The following is an 18,564-nucleotide window of genomic DNA, read 5'->3' as shown; positions in this document are numbered from 1 at the left end:
TTGTCCAGTCAAACTTGCCACAAACCTAAGCTTTAGATTGCTACATTTATTTGATTTCCCCTTCAGGCTGGAGTAAGGTGTGCAGTAGTAATAACTGGATTGGGCACAGCAGTGATTATCCCTTGCCTTTGGAGGAGCCCTGGCAGTTCTGCCTGAGAATCTTGCTTTGCCATGCCCAGCCTGGCTCATCTTCCCCCAGGACTCCCCTTCTGGGGAAGCGTTTGTGCTGGGAGGTGTGGGAACTCCCTGAGCTGTGCATGATCATCCTGGGCATTGCTGCACTTGGCCATTTTTCACTCCAGTCCTTTGCTTGTCCTCATACACATCTGGGCAGATGTTGCTTTTGAAAGAGAGCAGTAGGGGACATGGTTCAGGAACAGAGCCACGGCCAAGCAGCAGCCTTAGTGCTAAAAAATAGGACTGGAAAGAGACTCCTGAGTCATTTGGCTTCTCCTGCAGAAGTCAAAAGGTACTGTAGAATGTTGGCCCTAAATCTGCCCAGTTCTATTTTAAAACCAGCTTCTTTGTCCCCGTTCCTCTTGTTAGATGCCATTTTAGAACAGTCTGAAAGAACAGTTAAAAAAAATTCAAATATTGAAGTTTAATATGCTGCATAAATTTAATTTATGATGAAGAATTCACTAACCTTGGCTACAACCAACTGTTCTTTTTCCCTTTTCTCCACTGGGATGAATTTTGAACCATCATGGGCTTCACTTTTTACAGAGGCACAATCCCAAGGGTTTGGACCTCTAAACAGAACGAGGTGTCAGGCAGTGCTAAATTTGCTCCTTTGAGGCTGAGACAAAATAATTTTTTTCCTCATGCTGTAACACAAGCTTGAATTTTGCTACAGAACTCATTGGTGCTGGTGTCTCCACAGCAGAGGAGGAGGGTTTGGCTCACCTGGAGATGTCTGTGGAGAGGATGTCCCTTGGCTTCTCTGTCCCTCTCCTGCCCCACAGCCTGGCTGTGATGTCTGAGACAATGCAGGATGTTTCCCCCTAGCTTTGCTTGCTGGATTGCCTGAGCATGTTCTCCCTGACTTCTTATTTTGCACCTCGTCCCCCTTGCCCCATCCAGACCTGGCTGCTGTGACAGCTCGGGAAGCAGAAGGGGCTGGGGCAGCACACTGTCACACCAAGGACTCCTGCAGGGCAGGGGACAGCACCAGGACTGAGTCCTTGGTGGCTACCTGGGATCTCTTCCTCAGTCTAGCATGGCATCCTCACAATTATTTTTACCAGATTTGGGCAAGTTCATGGCTTTAGTGTTCATTTAAGGGCCAGGAGTGGAGCTCAGCAGCATTTGAGGTGCAAGGCTGTGAATTGGGGCTGCACTGCCACACCTGGGCACTGCCAGAGTCTGTGATTGTACGATAAAGGGGGTTATCTCTTCCCTCTCCTTGCCACCTTGCAGTGCTGCTTATCACCACATGAAGATCAGAAAGGCTTTCCCTGGCAGCAGAGCAGCCAGAATTTGCAGTTCCAGGAGCTGACAGTCCCAGAGAATGTTGTGTTGTTGGGTAAAGATCACTTTGCTCAGACAACTTCAGTGGAAAGTTAGGTTACACTCTGCTGTTGCTGTTCCTTTGGAATGGGTTTCTTGCTATTAAAGGTTTATAAATCATGAGGATGTCTTTGCTGAGCAGTAACCAGAGTGGCCTGGGGGGGGGGGGGGGGGGGGCTGAGTTGTTTTTGTGGGGACTGTCAGTGACCCTTCAAGTGTGAGAGGAAGAGACATTAAATTCCTCCAAGAACCAATAGGAAGGGAAGTTGAGTTCTTCTCACTCTAGAGACAGAAGTGTTCCTCGTAGTGTATCCAAGAAGGAAAAGTGTTTCTAGTGCTGTAATTCCATTATTGGTGACAAGGTAAGCAAAACAGATTTTCAATTGCTGATTTCTAATGCATACGCAGATCTGCTGCATAAACACTTGTGAATTTGCATTTGGTATCACTGTCAGAGGAGTGATTCCACCTGATGGATAGAAAAATTTCAGAGAATAGTTTGTACTGTTTAACTAAGCTAAAAAGTATAAAACCCTGTATCTAAATTAGATGTGTCTTTGACATTTTATTATTTCATAATTGTAACTCCTGGACTTTCCATAGTAGGTAATTGCTTTTTTCCCTGAAGCTGCCTTAGTCTCCAAGGATAAATGATGGGTGAAATAGATGCCTGAGTTCCTGAAGTCTTAAAGTAAAGAGAATAAAGTACGAGCTAAAAGTATAATTCACTTAGTCCCCCTTCTTGCTGCTGTGTATCTAATCTCCAATAGAGCCACAGTGAAAAATGCTGTGAAAAAAATAATTGAGCTCAAAAGACTGAGCTTCAACCTTTAAGAAAATGCAGATGCTGTCATGGTGAGTGAAATTCTTAACTAAAATGTTAATTGGAAGGATTTTGCCTTGCTTGTTGAGGAAAATGTGGTAACCAACTTTTTGCCTGCTGTTTGCACAGCCGTGTGGTATTAATAATTTTGTGTGGTTCTCTACAGCTGCTTAATGAGTGACAAACAGAATTTTCTTAAGTGGTTTGGAATGGGAGAGCAGAAATTCCTTGTGAGGCTGTAATGCAGTAAGGATAATAAATATTGCTTGTGAAGGTTAAGAAGAAAACCTCTCAGAATAACAGAGGTGATGCAGTTGGAAAAGAACCCCAAGATGGGACTCAATCTTTGACTGATCCCCACCAGCCCAGGGCACTGAGTGCTACTTCCAGGGATGGGGACTCCCCTCAATCCTCTGGATCTGGACCCTCTCTGCAATAGCCATATCTAAGTAAAATTCCCCTGGGATCCTTTAGCCCAGCCCTAGTATTTAAGAAGCCTGGGTAGAGTCTTGTCAGACACAAATTGAATGCTCTCTGAAGCCCCACAAAGAGCCGTGGTTGCTGCAGGTAATGGGGTAAAAAAAGAAAAGAATTCCCACCTTATTTCGTTCAGTAAGAATTACAAAGTGTAAGGGGCAAAGAAAGTGTAATTGCAGCTGAGTTTTACCTGCCTTTTAAACATGACTTTAAATATAAAACCCAAAGCAAACTTTTAACAGTAAGGACTTGCGCAAGTCAGTATTTTTTATTTGAATGAGAACTGAGCTGCTCTTTTCAAAACCAAATGTCTGCATTAACAAGACATAAAAGCAAAGTATGGGTTTGTTTTTTTTTCCTTCCAGCGTAAGGAGAGACTTTTTTTTTTTTTTTATCATGAAATAGGAGCAATACCAACTGCTGACGGTGCCAAAGTAAGTGAAGTTCAACCTGCTGACCTCTTGCTATCTGGAGCTTTTTCTCATGAACGTGCAATAATGGTTCAGTAATTCCCTGCCAATAGAAGGCAGCAACTTGCATTAGCAGAGCAAGGCATGAGGAAAATCGAGCTGAGGTGTGAAAGCACCTGTTGTACTCGTGTCTGGCAGACAGGAATTAAACAGCAAGGCTGGCACGCTGCAGTAAATAAGGATCAAAGCTGCCCCTTGGCCAGTTCTCATTCCCTGAGGTGTCAGGTGTGATGTGTGACCTTGTCCCAGGGATGTGGAGCCCAGGGGGACATTCCTGCTGTCCCTTGCTGTCTCCAGTGAGGGAGGGAAGCAAAACCCCCCAGATGAGCTGGTGTTGCTTTGTTTACCCAGTTATTGGACCAAAACAACACCATCCACATCCTCCTCCACGTTATGTGGGCTGCAATTCCACTGAGGGTGCAAAAAACCCTCCTGACAGTTCATTCAATGACACTGGTACAAATCACCCTTTATTTCTACAGGCTCTGAACTTGTCTCTGAATAAAGCTCTGGGGTCGCTGGGTTTGGGGAGTGCCCTGTGTCCCTGCTCTGCCTTCAGCCTGAGCTCAGGGGAGAACTTCCAGCCCAGACTTTGTGCTTATTTCCAAACCCTCCTGCTGCAGCCTTTGAGGCTGCTGGGAATGGATGGGGCTGGTTTGCACAGGAACACCTCCACACACATTTATTTCCAGTGCAGCAGCCGCTGGGCTGTGCTCCGTGCTCTGCCAGCTCCAATTCCAGCTCTTCCCCAAGCTCTCCGTCACCGTCCTTCGAGCCCAGCTTCAGGAGCAAGTGGAAAAGTTCATCATCAACAATGCCTAAAGTACATGGGTTTTGCTAGGAACGGTTCAGCTGTGAGCTGCTGTTACTCCTGCTCATCTCTAGATTGTTTGTCTCTCTGAATTGAGGACCTGGAATTAAATTTTACCAGCTGGCAGCTTTGTGGGTTTTCTGACTTCTTAAAAGCCAATTCAAAACCTTGTACCTCCTGCTGCTTGTGTGCCTCACAGGCAAGACTTGTTACTTCTCTCTTTCCAGAATCCATTTGGAGGAGAATTATGTGGTAGAAATTAATGAGAAACATGGAGTTAACATTTATTTTCTTGACCTCTGAAAACGATCCCAAATGGCGAGTGTTAGTCTTGTGGGGTTTATTTCTTGGTGGAGGGCCAGGGAATGATGATTACAAATTACTTAAACCTGTAAATAATGTCTCGAGATGTTCCCATATTAATTCATGAGGGTGGGGTCACTCACCACAGTGGAAGCTGGATAAGAATTTTGGTTTTATACAGATTATGTGTTGTTCCCGTTGGGATGATACTGCTGCCCTTCTCACTGCAACACTGTCACTGCTTTGCTGAAATCTCCCCTTCCCATGAAGCAAAGGAGTTGTAAAAGCTCTTGCATCCCTCAGATTTTTGTAGCTGAATTAGCAGCAGAAAGCAGAGAGATGATTTTGTATGAATTTTCTCCCTGAGCTGTTAGAGCTGGAGAAGCCAACATTCAATCTACATCTCTCACACAATACTACACCTACAATTCTCTTTCAGTCTCCATGGTAAAAAGCTGCTTTTAGTCTGATTTATCGCCGTGAAATAACTTAAAACTGGACACAAGAAGTCACACTACGGGGAATGGAGCATTAGAAAATGAAAACTAGAAGGACAATGTTGGAAAATATGTAATTAAGCACTGAAAAAAGGTTTGAAATATTCCTTAGACCGAGTGTGGCACTGGAAGATCATTCCTGAGAGCTGCTGCTGTTGTGAAAAGATTTCCAGCTGTGGCAGGGCTAGAGGCTGGTGTGTGGAGAAATCTGCTCTGGCTGTGGTGGGACTGAACCTGCTGCTCTTCCTGGCCCAAAATTCCTTCCTAGGAAGGAGTTCATTGAGCATTGATTTGCCTGTGGTACCTAAAGCTGTGTCTTTGCTCTGTCAGCACTGTGTCCACCCCTTCCCAATGTGTAGAACATCCCTCAACAGGCAACTCTGCACTGGAAGAAAAAAAAAAATCAAATAATTTTGTAATCTGCAGTTTCAGAGTGGATTCATTTTCCTTTTCTCATGGATTACCTTATTGTGAAAAAAAATCTATCCTCTGTGCTCCAATGTTCATTAGTGTGGCACTTCAGAAATAAATACCCAGCCCCTTTCATATGTGTTATCCCCCACTGGCAGAGGACAGAGGTGGGCTTGTCCCAAACAGAAGCATGGTTCCAGCCATCCCAAACTTCACCTGACCTCCATCAGCCTGCTGGATTTTCTGTTTGTTCAGAAAAACTGCTCCTCATTTAAGGACTGCACTCAACAGGGCCCTGATTTCAATCAATTATATTGATTTATTACTATTATTATTATTATTATTGTTGTTATTATTATTATTTAATAACATTCCCCAAGCACAAAGGAAAGCTTTGTAGGCAGGCAACGTCATGCTTTAGAGTGCTGCAGTGTTTAGAATGAGAAACATTTAACGTGAGCAAAGGGAAATCACTTAGAGTGGGAACATGCCAAAATTAGATGGTATCCTCTAAATATTTCAGAATTGAGATAAAATAAATAAGTCAGTGTCTTTTTAGCTAAAGAGCTCGGATAATGTTCTGCATTAATTATATTGCCAGGAGAAAGAGCAGCAAATACTGGAGGGAAAGTCATAATTTGCAGAAAATGGTCGTGTGAAAGGTGAAAATATTACATGTTTCACTCATCTGACTGCTGAATGTTTTCTCCCTGGAGCAGGAAAATGCTCAGCTACCTCAAACTGCTCCTTCCTCTCCTGGGCCAGAGCAGTGGCATCCTTACCTGGACACAAATCCTCCTCCCAGGCAACGCTGGCTCAGGTGCTGCTTTTTTTCCAGGTGCTCTGTGATGTTTTAGCTCCTTTTTGCCAGAAAGAGGAATGGAAACCCAAAATGGGTCTTGCCCAACCTCTCTGTATGGTTAAATAAGTTTTATTTACCTCAGAAATAGAATTTCTGAGCTTTGTGGGTTTTTTCTAAAGATCAGGTGTTTGAACAACATTCTTTAGCATATTTCTTGATTTAAAGGCCTGTTTATGGAACACAAAAAATGAAACCGTGGTGCTTATCTTGGCAAATCATTGCCCTAATATGTAATAATTAGCAATTATTGTATTTTTCTCTTTGCTACAGGCACTCCTAAGCAACACTCCTAAAGCAGCGTGACCACGGAGCACCTCAAGATGAGGCTTTGAGAGTCCCATGATGGAAAAGTGGCTGATTTTTTCCCACACCTGGTTGGGTCCACCAGAACATCTCAGGGATGTATCGGTCAAAGAACAATTGTGGTCACTGGTGTGAGAGCTGTGAGAAAGCTTCCCGTGGTTGTCTTCTGAAACAGAGCAGATGAAGGCTCCTCAGCAGAGTTAGGGGAGTGTTTTGTGGCTCCAAGGGATGGGTTGGGAAAGTGGATGTGTGGTTCAGGCTGGCTCTGCTCAGAGCATTGTCGTGACTGGAGCTGGAACCAGAGAAGCGCTGCAAAGGAGATCAAGGGCAATGATTAATCTTTTTGTGATGAGAGATTAAGTCTTTGGCTCGTTCAAAACCTATTCGAGGTCAGAAGAGAGATGATGAATCTCTCCTTCAGTATCTGGGATAGACAAGAGGAGAATCGCTGGGGCCAGGAGCTGCTGGCATTGCGGGATGGAGCTGCGGTGGCCAGGTGATGTTCGCAGCTGGCTCCTGGCACAGGGACATCCTCCTTCCCCGCGAGGAATTCCGTGCTCTGCTGGACACCTGCAGGGAAAAGAGCCCAAATGGCCTTAAGGTGGAATGCGAGTCCCTGGGAAACGTTGTGTAACACACTCGGGACAGGAAATGAGATCAAGTCTATAAATACCTGGGGTTTATCTCCACCTGGGGGAAGAGGTTTAAAAGCTGCTGAGCCACTGCAAACATTTTCACTGTGCTCATCGCACGCCTTGGCTGGGCACCGGTTGGGGCCAGGAATCTGCTTCTTCCCTCCTTGACGGCTGTAATTGATTTTTTTTATTTATTTGAGGGGTGTGTATGTGTCAGGGGGGATGTCTGGGCTTCTCTCACCTCCTGGGCGACAGATTTGGCTGCAGGAGCCAGGGCTGGGGGGGGGGGGCAAGTGGAGCAAATCCTTAAGCACCTGGGTAAAATAAACTCATTTTTTGAGTGTACAGGATGCTCTGAGACAGCAGCAGCTCCCTTCATCCCCTACAGAGGTCCTGGAAATTGTAAACTGCTCAGAAGGGGGCTGGCACCTGGGGGAGTGCTGATATAATGTGGGAATCAATTGAAGCTCCATTCTGGTACAGAGCTAAGTGAGCTTCTTCAGCACAAAATGCTTTTGGAATAAAAAATGTCACTTTGGACAGATTGCATCTAGATCTAAAAATGGATCAAAGCTTGTAGTTAACTAGAAAAATAGAAGTGTGTATACAGGGAGAAAATTATTTAAAAGTCAGGATTACTTAACATTTGCAAAAGGAAGTTATATCCTTTTTAAAAAGCAATTACACTTTGGGTATTGGTTTTTATTTCTTTAAATCTGAATTAAAACATCTTTAGTAGAAGAAAACTCCTGATTCAGCTTGAAGATTTTTTATACATTGTGATGAGAAAAGGGATTTTGATCTGTTTCCTTCTGACTCAGAGTTGTTCCCTCTGCTCTTACAGTGAGCAAAAGCATTTAGCAGAGATTGCTCAGCACCTTCAAAAATCAGGGTGTACTACATTTTATAAAGCAGAGAGAGATCCTCAGTGTTATGAGTGAAAAGAAAATTATTCTTAAAATATATCATTTGCAGTCCAAACTAACATAATAATGTAAAACACAGACTGGCAGAAACAACAATAAGAAAATATTAATGGATTGATACAGGAATTAGCTGTGGTTTTTCCAGACAAGTATTAGGAAGCTGAATTTCGCTTTATTTCTCATTGTTATTTAGCAGAAAAATGAGCCAGCATTTAAGAGGATAGGCAGGAAGTTGTCCTGAAGAGCTGGGATTGTGTTCCTGACTTCATTCCCCACTGCCACCCCTTGTCCTCCACCCAAAGCAAGCACTCACAAAAATTGCTGGTAAAGAAAAACTGCGGGAGTTGAGGTCAGATGTGTGCAGAAGAACCATACAATAATATATAATTCTCTAAGAAATAACCCTTAGGACATTCCTGGCAGTTTCCAGGCAGTCTCAGCAGATCAGGACGGACCAAGGCTCTGAACCTCGTTGCAATCCCTGGCTGCTCAGTGGATTGGCTGAAATGAGTTTGTGCCCAAAGCTCAAAACAAAACCCAACCCCTTTTGTTAGAACTGGAAATAATATTGACACCTTTTAGAGTGATTGTCCCACAGAGGAGGCAATAACTACTGTGTGTTCCCCAGGGAACTGAAAGTGCTGGAATTACCCTTTTCTGAGCTAAATAGAATGCATGAAATTCCCTCTTGCCACTACAGCTGTAGGTTCCAGTGAGCAGTGCCAGATCTGCTTCATCCCTCAAAGTCAGGAACAGCCCCAGAACTGGCAGTTCTACCTAAAATTCTAAATATTTATGCGCCTCCTGATTTTTTTCCCAATACTGATCTTATTGCACCGTTATTACATGTTGTCTTACAGTGAAATCAGGACTGGTCTTCTGTGTCTAAACCCCTCTCTGCCAACTTCAAAGCTCTCTCTCTCTCCCTGGATTTAAAACCTGACGATAACGATGATTTCAATTTAGTTTATTTTGTGCTGGTAATTAAAAACAATAGATGGGTGTTTTCAAAACATGATAAAAATCAAGATAATTTTAAGGTCTTTAAGAACTGATGGTGTGGGTGCAACTCCTAGTGAAGCTGGTTTGGCTCCTTGGTAAATGCAATTTTAGCTTTGCGAGCAGCAGAAGAGAAGCTGTAGTTACTTTCTTACCCTTTTTTCTTGTGTTATTTGTAAACATAAAGGTTTTTTGGTAAGTCTTTCCTAGGCTGAGGGAGGTTATGATGGCAATCGTTTATATTTTTGGATAATAAAGGGTGTGGGGAAAATGCAGTCAGGTAAATGTCCAGTACTAGTACAGTTACATATATAAATATAAATTGGCTCTGAATAATTTAGATATGCAATTCTTATTAGAGCATCTTGTGAGTGGTACAGCAGTCCAGTGGGAACTGTGAGAAGAACATAGAAATTACCAAACAGCAAGAAAATACCCAATTGATGCAGGAGCAAAGTGAGAGATTATTAACTTTTGGGCAAGACTCTCTGTATTTTGTTGCTCACAGCATCAGAAGCTTCAGTGGCATTGGAGGTTTGCTGTATCTGTGCATGACCTGAATGAAATGCAGAGGCAGGAAGCGAATTTATCACAGAATCATGAGGTGATGGGAATTACAGGAGGAAAAGGAACTCTCTCATGTCATTAGTCCTTTCCCCTGGCACACAGAACATGAATTCAGTCTCGCTGTTCGAGCTGTTTCTAATATTCAGGATAAATTGCCCTCATCCTTGCTGCATACCATTCCTCACATTTATAATCATTGTACTACACTAAACAGGTTTTTTTCTATTTGTGCTGGCTGCCTTCAATGACTCCCACACTTTGTCACCCCCTTGTTTGTCACACCCAAGCTGGACACACTGAGGTCTTTCAGTCTCCTGTAAGAAACCCCTTCTGTCTCATTAGGGAAAACAACCACAGCAGTGATATTAAAATATTTAAACGCAAAAATCTGCTGGGTGAGGACTGGTAATAGGATGGGATCTCTGTGCTGCAGTTGGTACAACTGCCTTGATAAATGCCCTGATGGGAAATTCCAAGTTCTGTTTCTCCTCTTCAAGCCCAAAGCAGCGTGGGCAGAAGGTGAGGGAGGGGATTCTGCTCAGGTGAGATCCCACCTGGGAGACCCCACCTGCCTCCAGCTCTGGGTCCCCAGACACCAGAGAGACCTGGGGCTGCTGGAATGAGTCCAGAGGAGGTCATGGACATGCTCCTGGAGCTGGAGCCCCTCTGCTCTGGAGCCAGGCTGGGAGAGCTGGGGGTGCTCACCTGGAGAGGAGAAGGCTCCAGGGAGAGCTCAGAGCCCCTGGCAGGGTCTAAAGGGGCTCCAGGAGAGCTGGAGAGGGACTGGGGACAAGGGATGGAGGGACAGGACACAGGGGATGGCTTCCACTGCCAGAGGGTAGGGATGGATAAATGGGATATTGGGCAGGAATTTTTCCCTGGGAGGGTGAGGAGGTCCTGGAATAGAATTCCCAGAGAAGCTGTGACTGCTCCTGGATCCCTGGAAGTGCCCAAAGCCAGGTTGGACATTGGGATTGGAACAGCCTGGGACAGTGGGGGTGTCCCTGCCCATAGCAGGGGTGGCACTGGATGGGATTTAAGTTCTCTTCCAGCCCAAACCATCCCAGAATTCTAAATCAGCTCTTTCTGTGTCAGGTCTGAGCTGTGCCCACTGCTGTGTTTCCTTCTTGGATGACAGCTGGCTCTCCTGGAGAACAATGCTGCCCTGGATCAAATGCTCCTTCCCCCCAGAAATTCCCCTTGCTCAGGAGCAGCTGTGCTTGCTGGAGCCCTTGCAGATTCAGTCCTTTACTGAGATTTGCTTTTTGCCTTGTTCAGGATGAGAAAGCTTCGGGGGCAGATCCTAGAGCAGGGAAATTCCAGAGCAGTGGCTGAGCTGCTGTCCCTGCCAGCAGTCTCCTCCTTGGAGAAGGCTTTGCAGGGTGCCTGGATGGTTTGAAAAATGGTTTCAAGATGAACTCAGTCACTGTCAAACAGCTGAAAACCCAAGGCTGTGCTTGTTTTCAAGAAGCATTAGCACTGTAGTTTTCACAGCATTTTCTGAGCTCTCCCTATTCTGAGCACTACCAGGAAGAAATCTGTTCCTTCTCAGCTCCTGCTCCTTTCCCCCACTTTTCTCCTCTACGAAGTTTATAATTTGTCTCATAGTTTGATGCTATGGAAATTACTTTAACATCACCTTTTAGTCAGATGTTCCCCGAGGAGCCTGACTTACAATACAATTTAGTCAGAAACGAATTTGTCTTTGTAACAAACTGCAAATTACCAAGCTCATGAAACACCACTTCTCATAAATGCCTCTTACAGCCTCGAAGATTTGAGTCCTAGAGCAACAATCAGGCTTCAACCCTTCCTTATTTGTCCATCTGTACAGGCTGCAGAGCAAAAATTACAAAGGCATTTGGGCTTTAAGTGGAAAGCTGTGCATTTTGTACCTGTCGTGATCATACACAGAAGAACTGTGCATTTCTGGGAGAATAAGAAGTGTATTTGCAAAAATAGGTGCCAGGTTTGCTGCGCTGAGGGAAGTTTGCAGTAGCATGGACAAAATTCAGGCCATTGAGGAGAAATCCCCCCAGAGCTGTATTTATCAGAAATGGGAATGGTATTAATCAAGAATGGTTTGAAGTGGTGCTTCCCCGACCTTCACCCTTTATCCCAGCTCCAGAAGCTGTGTCCTACATGGCAGGGCAGTGTTTCCCCTCGCTGGTTCCCTTCTTGGTCCCTTCTGGAACAGAGGAGCTCCCATGCCTTGGAGTGTTGATGCCACTGGACTCCTCCAGGACTGAGCATCCATTACCCAGTGCATTGGCAGGTTCCTGTCCTTGCCCTGTGCCAAGTCACCCAACACATCAAAAATCCCTGGCAGGTCTCCAGGAACTCACTTCAGCATGTGAGAAGCCTGGAATTGAGGCACGAGCACAGGGCAACTCACAGGATCCAACATCTCCAGGTCTAATTCCCACTGGATGCTGTTCATCATGGGGAAATTCCTTAATGGCCTTGCTACCAGCCTGCAGGTGAAGTTTAATATCTTTTAAAATTATGTGCCTGCTTCTGTATGAATCAATTTCTTGAATTGCTTTGCAGTTGCATGTAGTTCTTCCTTAAATGCCTTTATTCCAAGTGCAGCCAGAGGTATTAATGTACTCGTACTGGCGTGGAGAGAGTCTTGTTTACAAGGATTGTTTTTCAGGATTGCCCAAGGAGTTTCACAGAATCACAGAACGGTTTGGGTTGGAAAAGACTTAAATATCACCTAATTTCACCCCTCCCATGGACAGGGACACCTTTCACCGGACCAGGTTGTTCCGAGCTCCATCCAACCCAGCCCTGAGCTCTTCCTTTCCACTCTCATCTTAATTGTTCTGCTAAAAGCTTGAAAATGAGTTTCCCCTACTAATTTACCATGATTTATTAAGATGACTTTTTGTATTGTGCCAATATTTTTTCACCTGTGTGTGTGTCACCCATCAGAGTGAATTATTACATCAGTTAGAGGGTGGCTGTGATTTCATCTGATAAATCACCTTGAAGGAAAGAGAAGATGGAGTTTGGAAAATAAGCTGGGTGAAATTACACAGAATTGAAGGTGGAATTAAAAGAAAAAAAAACATATATTATTATCACCACTGTAAAAGATGGCTACATTTATACTACAGATGAAAGATGTCATCTACTCCTTTCCTGGGAAATGGGATATTTCATGAGGTTAAAATCTCTGTCTCCTCTGGACTGCAGTATGTGATCCAGGAAAGGTGTGTGGCAAACCCTGCTGGATTTCTTTGATTACAGGTTCATTCCTTGTCTGCATGCAGGTATTGATCCCTGCCAGCCCTGTGTTCCAGGAATGCTGCAGAGATCCAACCCCAGCCCCTCCAGAACAGGATATTTCCTCTGATCCATCAGCTCATGGAGAGCTCATCACAACACAACACAACAGTAAATATTGGTTTAGAGCCTGCTTGCTCACTTATGTGCAGTGCAGACCATGATATTCCCACCTCAGCCTCCTGCATCAGCCCCTGGATGATCCCACAGGGATTTTTAGGATTTTTACTGGATCTCTTCCTAATGGGCATCAGTGGCTGCACAGCTCCTGCCTGATATTCCCAGGTTGTTGGAGACCCTTGATAAATGCAGGTCTGCCAGTGCAGATGTTCCAGCTTCTCTCTGCTAATTCTGATTTCCTTATGAGTGTACGAACCAGAGACTTCAGACACAAAGGCTTTGCTGCCTCTCAGGCACCTGATTATAAAACAAATAGGTTTTAATGCAGACACATCACATGAGAAAGGCACAGACTGTGGGGAAGGAAAGGAGAGTGATTGATGAGCTGAGATACACGAGCACAAGTGCTGCAAGCCACAAACCTCTCTGCAGCTCCCTTCTCCTTTTGTAAGGGAACGTGAAAGCCGGAGAATAAAATGTGCTGGAGTAGGAGCAGGATACTGCTGGAATAAATGGGTGTTTATGCAATGAATAATAGTACAGCAGGACCCCGGCTGTTGACACAAAACAAATAACAACTCTTTATAGAGACTACCAAAATGTGCTCAGTTGCAAATGAGGAAAATAATAAGCAAGGCAGACCTTCTGCTGTGTGAGCTATTTGTTCCTGAATCCCATTCTGAGGCAAAAACCTGAAGATAATTGGTGATTTCTTCATTATGTTCACAGGTGTTGAGGATCAGGGGCGTTCAGCATCAGCTGTGCACCCAGAAGATCGCTGGTCTCTTCCCAGAGATCTGAAACCCCATTCTTCTCTCTATCCTAATGAAGTTCAGAGGTGCCCCTTTATCTCCCCTAATAATGAACTGATGTTCCCACAAATGGAGCAGGAAACTTGCAGCAGGGTCAGAGGCACAGCTGTGCTTGGATCCTGAGCAGGTCGGTCTTGAAGCAGGTGAGGGAAAAAGACAAACTCATTTTTCTGCATTTTCCTGGGGGGAAAAAAAAAATAGAAAAAGAGTGTGAAAGTGTGTCGCTGGGAAGGATTTCAGAGATATCAGAAGGCTGGAAAGAAACGAGCCCTTACTTTAAATGGAAATTATCTCATAATCGTAAGTCATAGAATGGATTGGGTTCAGAAGGACTTTAAAGCCCACCCAGTGCCACCCCCTGCCATGGCAGGGACCCCTTCCACTGTCCCAGACTGCTCCAGCCCCATCCAGCCTGGCCCTGGACACTGCCAGGGATGCAGGGGCAGCCACAGCTCCTCTGCAGCCTAATTGTGATGTTTTGGGGGCACTCCCTGAAGAAGAACGTGGGTACTTCACTTCCCCTGTCCCAGTGGAATTAACACCTCAGCTGGGTTCCTACAGCCTTTCCTACCTGAGAGTGGCTTAATTCTGAGTAAGCTTCGATGCTTCAGAGCCACCCAAAACCTCCGTGTGCCCCGGTAGAAAAAAAAAAAAAAAAACAGACAAAAAAACAAACAACAAAAAAAAACCCCAACAACCCTAATGGGAGGCGTTCGGGTTATCCCTGAGGAGCGCCAGCCTCCACGTGGCTGCCAGGTATGAAATCCCAGGTATGAAATTGCTGTTCCTGCCCCCTCCCCGCAGCTCTCCGAGCCCCTGGGCAAGCCCCTGTCCTGGGAACACGCCTGCAGGCTGTGTGAGCCCCGAGCTCTGCTCCCTCTGGGAATGCAGCGCGGCTCCGGTTTGTCGCGCCGGGCTGGAGCGATGCTCCGGGATGCGCGTCCCAGTGATGCTGCTCGGGGAATGCTCGCACCAGGCTGCTGCAGCTCCTGTCCCCTCCCTGAGAGGCAAACCTGGCCTGCTGGCACGGGGCATCGCGGCTTTGCTGTCCTTTTCTGGCGCAAAGGGGGCTTGGCAGCAGCGCCACGGTCGGATTAAAACGGGGGGAAAGAGCAGCAGGTGATGGAGTTTGCTGTCCAAGCATCCGTGTCCTCCTGGCTGAGAGCACAGCTGGGAATCTGCTCCCTCTGGACAGAGGGTTCTCAGGGTGGAGAAACAAACGGTTCTTGGATAGGTGTCCTAAAACTTTAAGGTTACTTCAAACGCTGATGGTGAGGAGTTGTGTTATTGTTTCATTAATGGGGAACACAGGGCTGGAGCTCCTCTGCTCTGGAGCCAGGCTGGGAGAGCTGGGGGTGCTCACCTGGAGAGGAGAAGGCTCCAGGGAGAGCTCAGAGCCCCTGGCAGGGTCTAAAGGGGCTCCAGGAGAGCTGGAGAGGGACTGGGGACAAGGGATGGAGGGACAGGACACAGGGAATGGCTTCCACTGCCAGAGGGCAGGGCTGGATAAATGGGATATTGGGCAGGAATTGTTCCCTGGGAGGGTGGGGAGGTCCTGGAATAGAACTCCCAGAGCTGCCCCTGGATCCCTGGCAGTGTCCCAGGCCAGGTTGGACATTGGGCTTGGAGCAGCCTGGGACAGTGGGAGGTGTCATCATGGCAGGGCCAACCCTGGGTGATCTTTAAGGTCCCTCCCAACCCAAACCATTCCATGATCCCACGATTCACAGGGAACAAGGTGAGATGTTGCTTCATGATGCTTTGGGAAGAGATGCTTAAATGCCACAGCTAATCCTGACTGGAATGAACATCCTGGGTTTGACATGAAATGTTGGGCTTCCAGTTCATTTTTCTGAAATGAAATATTGCTCTGAGAAAGCTGGTAATAAAGTAATACCCATGTGAAGGAGAACAGAGTCATCTCAGTAGAGCTGTAAATACAAGCCTGGTAGTTTATTTAGATGAATCAGCTCCTTCTATAGAGCAAATCTGTCTCCCATCTATAAATGGATGTGATTTAGATTACAGATTTATTTCCCTCGGAGGTTTAGAGTTCTTAGTATCTAGATTTAAACCTATTTTCTTGCCCTGTGGCCTGTGTTTTTTATTACTAAAGCTATTTTTGCTTTTTAGTATCTGGAACCATGGCTGCGAAGATGATAAATACATCTAGGGGAGGTACCTGTGAAACGTGTGTTTTCTGGGCTGCAAATGTGTGTTTTTCACTCTCACTTGTCTATTGGTCTTTGCTATTCCCTGTCCTGTGTTTTATTTTCCCCTGTGCTATTTAATATTCCAATTTTAAATGCTGATTTTCTTGAACTGAGCGGTGTCTGTTGTCCATCTATTGAGTTCAACACCACCCATTGTTAGACACAGAGTTGGATTTTATCCAAGTTCACTTCTGGGAATGCCACCACACTCAGAGCTCAGCCAGAGCTGGGTGATGTGCTCCCTTCCCACAGAAAGGTCCCACAACATCAGAGTTTCTCACTTGGGATACTCCCTGCAAAGTTTTAAAGGCAAGTTTAACTGTGCAGCTGGACACTGAAGATGGGTGGCAATTACCAGTAAAATGTGCTACTAAAAACACCTCTTTGAGTTTGCTTAAAACGGGGGAGGAAAGCCTTGTGTAACCTCTCATCCAGAAAACTGGTGTTTGCACAAGCTGGGAAGAGAAGTTTGGAGTTTAGTACTCAAATCAAAAATCTAATCAAAGTTTAGTGCTCAAATCAAAATCAGCATCCAGAGTGTGAGCTTGGGTAGAACAACCTTCACAGGAGTCATCAGCCTGGTACCTTGGCCATGAATTGCTTCTTAGGGCAAGAAAATCTTGAGGTTTTCTGCTTTGCTAATTAAAATCTCGCCAGAGCAATAATGACACTTTAGTTTCTAGAAGTTTTCCAGAGCTGTGACCATAGCTGTCCATTCCTTAATAAATTTCCTCACCTTTCTACTTTTATATTGTGGTGCAACCACATTTTCTGGCTGTTGTACAATTTACCTGCAACAGCAATTTACATTTTTCAATGTCAGCTCTTAAAATTTATATTTTCACTTATTTTCCCCCCATTTCTTCCTCACCAGATATGAACTTCCCTCTCACACTGCTTGTTCAGATTACCTTGGGTGAGTTGCTCCTCAGCCTCTGGATGCTGGCCACAGAGGACAAGTGGCTCTCAGGAGGCAGCCCTGGGCCACTAAAAGTTGTTGTGACATATAAAAACCTTCAGGTAATAGAGACTTTATTAATTCCTCAGATAATTTCTTCTAGACTTCTCTCCTTAAAATAAATAAATAAAAGGTTTTAAAAAGCTTCTTCTGGTGTCTAAGTAGAATTTTCCTTCCTGCAGTTCGAGGTACCCAGAGTTTTCCTGGACACAGATAATGGGTAATTCCCTCCTTGCAGTGCAGGAGGTACTTGGGGATTGTTGACACAGCTTCCCTCAGTCCCCTCTGGACCAAAAAACCCACACAGATCTCCCCTGTTTTCTCGTTGATCCACAGATTTTCTGGACCTCTTTCCAGCTTCACCTTTTTCCACTGTAAATATGAATGTTTGTGTGTACATATTTAGTGTAATATTTATGTTTATCTATTTAAAGATATCCTTAAGTCCTGTGTTTTGTGAAAGAACAGCATTTTAAACAATTCTGATCTCTAACTTTGTCTCTGCTGGCAGGTGGTGCCTCCCAAATCCATGCCATCAGATCCTGTCCATGACCCAGGTGGCACCTGGGGCCACCAGAGGGACCTGCCTGGCATGAGGATGCCGAGCTCCCCCTCCCCTTGGGGCTAAACCAAACCATCCACATCCTGACAGAGTTGAATCTTGGGAACGATGAGGAGAATGCCTGTCTGGAGCCCAGATTTATGAAATGCCCAGTGCTGCTCTGTTCTTTCTGACGGTGTCCTGGCCACTGCTCCCCTCCCATCCCCTCTGCTGGCAGCCCACTAACATCATCATTATTACTGATTTATTTTTTTTTTTTGGATGGAAATAATGCTGTCATGTTCTTCTACCTTCTACCCTCCCTTTCTGGCAGGCATGGAGCACAATTGCCTTTCTCAATTTCCTGCTCCTGGGCTGTTTTCCACGATGCCTCTCTGGGAGCTGTTGGGGTTTGAGGTTCACTGCTCAGATCTGCAAACTTCCCTGTTCTCCACGATGATCCAGCCCATCCCAGGGACAGCCCTTACCCTCCTGGCCTTGGTGTTAACTCCCTGCTTGACATCCTTAATAAGACTAATTAAATAATGGATTGAACTTTCTGGCCATGGCGTTGCTGAAATCATTCTCCAAAGAACCAACATTTCCCCCCGGTTTTCCTCCTGTCTTTGGTCTCGCTTTGTTTTGACTTCGAATATATATTTTATTATTTTATAACTTAAAAAAATTTTTTATCCTTTCACGTTTGTGCAATTGTACTTTTCAATGCTCTTGATTCTGCTAGTTGCTCACAAAAATTTCTGTCTATATAGATGTATTAAAACTTCTGAAATTAGTGATATCATGATAGCTCCCATGATTTTTTTTAATAAGTTTTTTTCCAGTGTATGATTCCTTAGTGTATCAAATAATATTTTCTCTTTTTTTTTTTTAGCTCTTTCTTTCATTTCTGAGCACCCCGTGCCCTCTCAGTATCTTCCAATAATCAGCAGAGAGCTCAGAATGCATAAGAAAATACTAACATTTATGTAAAAAGGAAATTTAATTACAATCAGAGCTTAGTTTTGACTCTGCTTGA

At 45.0% G+C, this 18,564-nt stretch overlaps 1 long non-coding RNA gene across 3 annotated transcripts; it reads left to right on the top strand.

The window, feature by feature from the left end:
- Positions 1-10,395: 10,395 nt before the first annotated feature.
- Positions 10,396-18,330, top strand: LOC134047640 (uncharacterized). Of its 3 annotated transcripts, none has more exons than XR_009933461.1 (4): positions 10,396-12,995; positions 13,734-13,959; positions 15,950-15,994; positions 16,904-18,330. It is a non-coding gene; the product is annotated as an uncharacterized LOC134047640 (long non-coding RNA). The 3 variants fall into 3 exon arrangements; XR_009933462.1 differs by having other exon boundaries at positions 10,396-13,959; positions 16,904-17,049; positions 17,499-18,330; XR_009933460.1 differs by having other exon boundaries at positions 10,396-13,959.
- Positions 18,331-18,564: the final 234 nt, after the last annotated feature.

This window comes from Cinclus cinclus, chromosome 10 (assembly GCF_963662255.1).
Source record: "Cinclus cinclus chromosome 10, bCinCin1.1, whole genome shotgun sequence".
Taxonomy (NCBI): domain Eukaryota; kingdom Metazoa; phylum Chordata; class Aves; order Passeriformes; family Cinclidae; genus Cinclus; species Cinclus cinclus.
The sequence above is the reverse complement of the archived record's forward strand: the minus strand, read 5'-3'. Positions and strand labels throughout refer to the sequence as shown.